This window comes from Thermobia domestica, chromosome 8, assembly GCF_964235325.1.
Source record: "Thermobia domestica chromosome 8, izTheDome1.hap1.1, whole genome shotgun sequence".
NCBI classification, from domain to species: domain Eukaryota; kingdom Metazoa; phylum Arthropoda; class Insecta; order Zygentoma; family Lepismatidae; genus Thermobia; species Thermobia domestica.
The window spans coordinates 49,567,631-49,576,645 of NC_137461.1; the positions used below are offsets into that span (position 1 = coordinate 49,567,631).

General features: G+C 33.6%; 1 long non-coding RNA gene across 1 annotated transcript; it reads left to right on the forward strand.

Annotated features, from left to right (window-relative positions):
* Nucleotides 1-1,312: 1,312 nt before the first annotated feature.
* Nucleotides 1,313-8,300, forward strand: LOC145691720 (uncharacterized). The gene is made up of 3 exons (XR_014132514.1): nt 1,313-1,421; nt 5,138-5,210; nt 8,043-8,300. It is a non-coding gene; the product is annotated as an uncharacterized LOC145691720 (long non-coding RNA).
* Nucleotides 8,301-9,015: the final 715 nt, after the last annotated feature.

The window sequence follows — 9,015 nt, forward strand, 5'->3', positions numbered from 1 at the left end:
ATTTCTTCCTTCGCTTTCCTCATAGTGTGCTCGCCGAGGGACGTCATCCCTCAAACGCGAAAGACTAAATGGCCATAGATGCCGAAAGCCCAGAAATCTAAATCCTAAATCCTCATTTGAATATTCCCTTTAAGAAGTAAAATGTTGACTACTGTTTAAGGTAGAATCTGAAGCACGTGTGCTTGTATTAGGAACTAATCGCTAATATGCCATCTGCATGAAGCATTTGCTAATCATCTGTTCATGCCGAAGCTGCAAAATAAGTACAATTTCAGGAAGTTAAGGGCAGTCCAAATTTACGAAATTTCCTGGGATGTTGTCCGCCTTAAACTTACTCTACGTGACTTGACAACGAAATTAAAACCACTACAATTATGTCGTTTTCGATAGAAAAGAAATAGAGAAATTCGTGTTTGTGTAGCTTACTTCTTTGTTAAGTATCAAACTTTATTTTTTCAACGTTTTGTTATTCCCTGTTCATTTGTACTTTATAAATTGTTAAAAATGAGTTCTTAAATTTGAGGTACCCTTTCTTATCTGTGCACCGAAACAATATTTTCTTAGAAATGAGATTTGACAATTCTTATTCATAAGGAAAGTGACGTATACTTTTTCTTTACGCTTTACACAACCGCTTCCACTTTTAATCATTTCTCATTAATGAGAGTTTCCAACTCTTGTTTCTAAGAAAAGATGTTCTCGGTGCACAAATATGAAACGGTCTCTCAGATTTAAGAAAGTATTTTCAACAGCGTAGCTACTTATATGAATTACAAGTGTAACACTTACATATTTGTATGTGCAGTGGAGTATGTACATTCACAGTAACATTTCAGGGAGCAGTCAATATAGAAAAGTAGCTGAAGAATATCCATTTATTTCTTCAGTGCCTTAAAAGTAAAATAATGTATACACATATGAAATGTTCTTAAATTTTAAAATCGTAAAGTGCACTAAGATAATATATTAAATTTCTCTTCATTATAATTTGTTGTACATATCAACATTTGCTCCTTCAAACTGAGTCAATGCTATTCCTGCGAATAGCGGAAAACATTACTTACCCTATTAGGGTCCCTTCTTTTCTTTGATTCAGCGTGCGATCTACTAACAACTGAGAATTTACAGGATTGATCCAGTTCACCCCTCTCCCTGTCGCTTGTTAGGGGTATGAGGCTTAGTGTATGGAATGAGGCTTAGTGTATGGAATGAGGCTTGAGTAATACTTTCAGGTTGAAAGTATTTTAGTATCAGAACTGTACTAGAAAAAGCGAGAGAGAGAAGAAGAACTGAGAATGGTTGCTATGTAGTTATGAAGATATCAAGTTAGTTGTTTATGGAATTTAGAGATATATCCTGTTAGTTGTTTTTATTTCGGAGCTCATTGCAGAATAATGTTGTAAAGTGATAAACAGAGTTAGGTGAGAGAAAAGAGATATAATTAGTCAAGAGATGTGATGGTATTCAGAGAATATGTTATTGTAGAAGTGTTAAATAAAGAGTATAATGAAAAGTACATATTATTGTATATGAGCAGTGAACAGGAATGTCAGAAGCTTTAAAGAAGTTTATAGAGTACTATTTTAGGCAAGAGTTTACTTTAACAGATTCTATTAGAAATAGCTCAACATCGCTGCAAATGCATAAGAAATGACCGATTTCGCAGTCACGAAAATTGTGTGCTTACATTTTGCGTAAGGACACGTATTTAAAGCGTTCTGTGGTAACAACGCACACTATGAAGGACCGAGTTTGGACATGTGAAAAAGGGTAATATCAAGCATTGAAACTTGCGCTATGTTGCTATACCTTTCAAAAAAGTCAATCAGGATTGCAAGCTCCATATTAAAATTACTAACAACTTGTGTAGAGTCGGTCTTCTTTCCCAATTAGCAATATTTGTACGTTTTGGGTCCACATCTTATTTAGCTTCAGTGCTGATAGAAAACTCAATAAATTGTAGACCAGTGGAGCAGCCAACGAAAATATATGTTATGGAGTTTGTAAAGTAATTAAAACGCTCGCCAATAAGTTCAACATACTGTATGAGCGAATATACTTTAATATGAGTTTGTTTCTTAGTTACTTGCCTCAGGATATGAATGTGAATGAGCAAACACTCACTTCTTTACAGAAGTAGATTAAACATTTTAAACTTTAACTGCTAAATGAAGTCTAATTTAGAATAGAATATGAAACATCTCAAATTACCACATTAATATAACTAACTAACAAACTAACTCTCTGGCCTATGGAACCCGGAGGTTCAGTGCCGCGTTCACAAAAGCTCTCCACTGACTTCTATCCTTAGCTAATTGCATCCAGTTTCTACTTTGTATTCCTATCTCTGCGAGATCCATCTTAATATTGTCCTCCCATCTGCGCCTAGGTCTTCCTAATGGTCGTTTTCCTATGGGTCTACCAGTCAAGACTTTGAAAGCGTTTCTATTTTCTTCCATTCTAGCTACATGACCTGCCCACCTAAGCCTCCTAGACTTGACGACCCTAACAATGTTGGGTAAACCGTATAAACTATGTAGTTCCTCGTTATGAAGTTTCCGCCATTCCCCATTCTCGTTCCTCTTGGGTCCGAATATTCTTCTCAGGATCCTGTTCTCAAATACTTTCAGTCTATGTTCTTCCCTCAGAGTAAGCGACCATGTTTCACAACCATACAGAACAACAGGCATGATTATTGTTTTATATATTTTAAGCTTCAAATTCCTTGACAGAATTCGCGACGACAAGAGATTTTGAACCGAATAGTAACACGAATTCCCTGCTTTTAGTCGACATTTAATTTCTTCGTGAATATGATTTTCGTCTGTTAATATTGATCCTAAATATTTGAAAGTATCCACTTTATCAAAAGCATTATTTAATATTTTAACGCCTCCATAATTTGCCGTATTACGGTCCCGACGCACTTCCATGTATTTAGTTTTTTCCTTTCAGTAAATACATTTATTTGAGATTATCTATTTTCAATATTATCCCCTTTCTTCAGGTTCTGGAAATGCTAGTTTTGGTTGTAATGTCCAGTACGAGTATGTCTTTCTCAACACTTGTATCCATTGTTACTGCAAACGTTATTATTACCCGCATTCACATGATTGTTGCCCTTCCTATTCCACACATTGCAAAGCTTGTAGCACATGAAAACATGACGAGTCTCCTTCATTAGACACCATACTGTCTGTCTCTTTGTTAGTACAATTACATTATACATATATGAAAATTATAGTATGGAACACCATGTATATTATAACAACGTAATTTGAAATGCACTGACTATGAATTTTCAACAGTATATTCATCTCGTTAAAAGTATTGCTAGATTCATTCAACCCTTGTAATAATTATTCTGCAAGACACCACAGTACCTTGTATCGATAGTGTAACATGTTCAAAGTTGTATTGTGTTGAAACAGGCTTTCTTCAGCCGTCAGAACACTTTTATTTATTTCTTATTTTTATTTTAAGTTGTTATCAACTAGACAGTGCTATCACTCACACCATCAGTAATGGAGGTTTAGACAGAAAGACTTCCAGAATAGATCTGTGGTCGACGCACTATTTTTGTCTAAATAAGAATCAGAAAGCTGACTTGTAATAAACACTAGGTGGACAATGTTAGGAAGAGTTAAAATTACTAAGGACTAAATCAGAAAATCTTTGTCTGCCCTTCCACCATTTTATGCTCTCTCTCCGCTATTTGTAGCTAAAATAGGGTATACAAAGTGTACGTCTTTTCCTGAATATGAAAAGAGGGAGAAAACGCTGTAAAATTTAAATAGCTTACGTCTTACGTCTGTTTAGCTCAGGAGTGAAAAACCAAAACACATGAACTAATATTAAAATCGATTCGATAATCAGGGTTCCTAGGTCCCTTGCGTAAAGATGAAATTTCATCTGATTGAGCTGAATAGATAAAAACACCACATTTGGCGTAATTTATTACAAATGAAGATGAGAGTTTATTTCCTAAATGCAATAGGTTTCATTTCGATCGTTTTAAGCTACTTGCAAAACACCACAATCAAAGTTTTGAAGTACTCATGGAAGGCATTTCAATGATTTACCGTCTACAAAGAGCTCACTCTCAGGCTTTGGAGGAATCTTGGTGGTGCACCTTCTGTGAAATGAATGCACGGGATTATGTGTTGTTTCATATTTTTGCTACCAAACGGATTAAGAATGCACAATATTAAGTGGGTCATGAACTCGATAATTACCTTCATAGTAATGCAGGTTCGTTAGTTCATGTGCTTGCTCAAAAATGTATGCTTTATTAATTTTCTTTTCGACACTGACGTGTGTTTGTTGCGTAAATTGACTGACAACAAGCACAGACAGTTTTAATACATTCCTTATACAAGTTTGCTAACGTCACTTATTGGATTCGTTTTCCACTGTTGATCATGGCATTTTATATATTTTGTTTTGTTTGTTTGTTTTGAACGCTAGTGTATATATCAGTTTTCATTGAATATTATAAGGTTACGGTTTCTTGCATATTCTTTAGGAGAGGGAGAGAAAGAGGACAACAAAGCATCGGGGCAAACAATGTAATCCTAGAAGTCAACGTTCATGTTTGTATCTATCGTAATTTGTCTGCTTTTATTAAAGAAAATTATAGACATATATAACCTTGTATATTCATTAAAGATTGAAATTCACAATTCAAAGATTGAATTGTAATTTTACGAAAATGTTTTATTTTTACAATATGTTTGAGTTTGAGTTCGTATTTGAGATTTTGATGCGTAGAAGAGTGTCTTTGTGAATTAATAACTTATATAATGGCATCAAAATAGAAACATGTAACACTACATCTGGCCACAAAATTGTAGATCTTAAATGAGTTAGAAAAAGAGAATCTTTTCGGACAGTCATTGCTGCTGAGTACAATGTAGGATAAACGTTAGTAAAATTGTAATTATTATCATTAATCTGACATTTCCGCTAATTTAGTATGTTTTTGTGGAAGAAATAGCCAAATTAGCGAAAGTGGAGTGCATTATTATTTTGGAACTGATGATTCAGTGAAATATCCCACAATAATCTTTATTTTACTACCAGTATGTGGATGTTAAAGCCAGAATTTTCTTAATGTGTATTGTTTCTTTTTTTCTAGAGTGTATTCAAACTGCGATAAGATGCTAGTATTCTCCATTTTCTTCTACGTACTGTTAATTTCTATTTTTGTGGTGAGTATTTACAGTGAATGTTTGTTAAAAGAATATGTTACTATACACACCTTCTGAAACACGCTTCAGTACAGGATAGAAATGAAACTATGACATATAAAAAGTAGAAAAATATTGAGGAATAACTACATCCACTTATTGAGATCTGTTGCTTGATCCTGTACCCATTTTTGCCATGCAGGATTCTGTGATGGTAATGAACCCATTCTCAGCAAATTAGTATTGCATGATGGTCTGTCAACCTACCAACTTTGCTGATTTCAGGTTTTGACGTACTTCTGTGTTAATAGGGACAGAAGATCTCAGTACATAATCAGTTCTTAGTATTTTTTCTTTTTATCTCTGTTGTTAGTTTTTGATAAGATTATACTTATAATTCGTTGTATCTCTTCTTTCTGGTATAAAATTTCAAGTGAAACTTTGTCTCTTGTTAGTCTTATGTAAAATGAATTTCTTTAGCAATTTGGTTTACTGACCGTTGAAATTACAGAAAAAAACTAGAACTACTTTACAAATCACTACTAAGTTTAGTTAAAATTTAGAGGGCAAAAACTATTATTAGAGTTCGTGTTTGAAACTGACACTTACAAGAGAAATGGTAGAAAAAAAAGCATTTCCTGTTTTAACATTGATCACAATAGAGCAAGAACAGCAATAGATAGACACATGCAGTTTTCTGCAATCGTTAAGCATTCCAACAATACATAAACATTTCCATTCTTAAGTCTCTAATAAAACCGAAAATGGTAGAAATCCACCACAATTTCCAAGTCCAATATTGATCTACAGAGAGGAAAACGCTGAGAGATAGCCAAGATCAGTTTTATAGTATCGATTTAGTGTTCTAACAATAGATACCATCTTCCGTTTTTTCAAATCGTTACCATTTCCGGTTTTAACGTTGAATATTTTAGATTTGAAACTGTAAAATATGTACACTCATGTCCAAAATTACTGTCGCATGTCTATAAATATGTTGTTGTAAGAATATAATTTGATAACGAACTCGCCCGGTATTTTGTTAATAATGTTAGTATGTGTATAATCAGCAATGACATTTATGTGGCAAATTTCATGTCAAAAGAGCAGTAAATAAGAACGATAAAACGAAAATAAAACTTGTTGTTCATTTAGCAACATTTTTTTACTCATTCTAATTTTTGTAATTATAATTCTTTTCTTCTGAAATTTACCACAAATATAAATTTCCCGATTATACACATAGTATCAGTACTGAAAGTACCCTACAAAATCATTATCAAATTACATTCTTACAAGAAAACAGTTACAGATAAGCGAAAATCATTTTGGACATGAGTGTACATGAAATGGTTCTTTCTAATGAAACAATCATACAAAAATATATTCAAAATATACTCTATTGAGTCTACTGAAAATGGAATTTTCATAAATCAATAATTTCCTTTTTATTTTGATCATCATAGAGTGTGAACGTTAACATTTAGTAAGAAACGTTGTCTTGTTACCGACTAAGCGTCCGGATATGTATTCCATCTTCACTGTAATATTTCTATTAAAACCGGAAATGGCAGAAAATCAGCCTCGTTCTATCTGAACGTTTTACTATGAAATAGCAAGAATTGGTCCTCTGTGATCAGTGAATCATTTCAAGAATATATGCATGTCCAGTATAATATAAATTTTAAAGCCACCTTCGTTAGATTTATAGCATTTCCGATTTAAATAACAATTCGAGAAATATCGCACTATACAAACCAAACTCCTTCCCGCAGTGTGCACGTGGCATCGCTCCTTGTTAAAATAATATTTATTACTAAGTTGCTAATAGATTTAAATCTTATTGGTTCTTTTTGTGTATAAATAGAGATACTCCTGACTCTATCAAAATAAAGCAACAAAAAGTAATATATACAAAAGGAACACTTTGCCCGTTAAACGACACCCTTTAACCGCTTCGCCGAATCGATTTTCGTAAAAAGTTGAAGATAGGTTCTACCCATTGTACACAGTATGGTCCGGAAACTGACCTAATTATGATATCGAAATAATATTTCATTTATGGTTCTTTCTTACAAATTTTGGGAATTATATAAACACTAAAGTTAATTTTGAGGTGCAACTTGGCTCCATGATTGCTGGTGGCAAAAGCAGAAAAGTTTTGAACTTTTAACTTGTTATCGCAAAAGGTGCAGTGGGTTGCAAATACAATTTTGGAAGTCCTTGTATTTTCTGTAGTTCGTGTCGGCTTGGATTGTGTAGACTACAAACTAGAATCATTTAAGATATAATTCAAAGAAAAACTTCCTGGTGAAGTCGAATGTTAGAATAAATAACAACTTTAGATAAATGCTGTAGAGTGCCAATCTCTGGTTCGATGATAGGTCACAGAAAATTGTAGTTACCAACCTTACGTTGGTGGGTTTCTTCTGGTTTGTTCTCTTCTCCTTTACATTTTTGTGCTAATAATTATATCACAATTTACTTTTATTAATCATTCGACTCTTTTCGCTTACAGAGCATAACCATTAAAAAAATGAAATGAAATGAAATCTGTGAGTTTTACGTCCCACGGTTATGCCGGTTAGGTTAAAGGAGACGGCGATGAATAATGAATGAAATGGTGTAATGAAGAAAGTGGAAGGAAACGGGAGAACCCCGAGGAAACCCATGCACACGGTGTTTGTCCACCACGAAGTCCACTTGTCGGGGGCTGGGATCGAACCCGGGACCACAAGCACCAGAGGTGAACGATAACCATTAAAAGTTAAGTTAAAATTATAATTCTTTATTAACTTGATTTCATTAAACGTCAAAATGAAACTACAATTTTTTGAATAATCTGTCTCTTAGATTACACAACAAGATGACTCCGGACAATCAGACAAAGGAGATCCAGCTGTGGATGTACAAGCACCTTTTGTAAGCGTCAAATATAACGGAACAGGATAGGATTAGCCATTACCCTGTAGATAAGGCGGATCTTCAAACTTATGAATCACTAAATGATCATGAAAACTTTCAATCTACTCTATGGTATTTTCACCACTATAAATAAGTTATATTTTATCTAAATATCAAAAATAAATCTGCCATTGTATTTCTAGTTGTTTGGTGATCTTGAAGTTGAAGATACGACTCAATGTTAAAACAAATTTGATTTTATATAATTGTTCGTTCTTATATACATATGTGATACAGTATCAAACTTTGTAGCACTATTGTAAGATTTCTTTGGAATAAATTATTATTGTTTAAAAATTGTTGTCTACGATAAGATTATATTATTTTAAGTTCTGAATGTGTATTTTCATTCACAAATAACAAACGGAAATATTTTGTGGATATTACTAAGATGTTAAATGTAGTTTCGAAGTTATCACGCCCAAAGGGAAAAAAAATTGATAAAAAGTTTCATATATTAATTCAGTGCTCGCCAAACGTATGAAGCTTCTTGGCTACCAATCAAAAGAAATACCAATTGTTATTTCAGAAATCTTAAATTTGTGTATTGCTATAAAGTTACATTTCTAGTAAATAGAGAATCAAATTTTCCAAGTTAGCAAATGTCTAATATACACACGAAAAATATAACGTGCACAACCCCACGTGTATACAATCAACTGTGAGATGCGGCTGACAATGGCAGTTGTGCAGGACAAACAAGCTATTGTTGTCGTCAGGGCCCCCTGTCATTATCGTGAGCTATGTGGAAGAATCAAGGTTAGCCAACTGGAGCGTGAAAGCGATCTACCTAAAATGTCCTCACGAGCTACTAGTAACTCGCGATCGACTATTTGGCGACCACTGTATTAATATGTAAAAT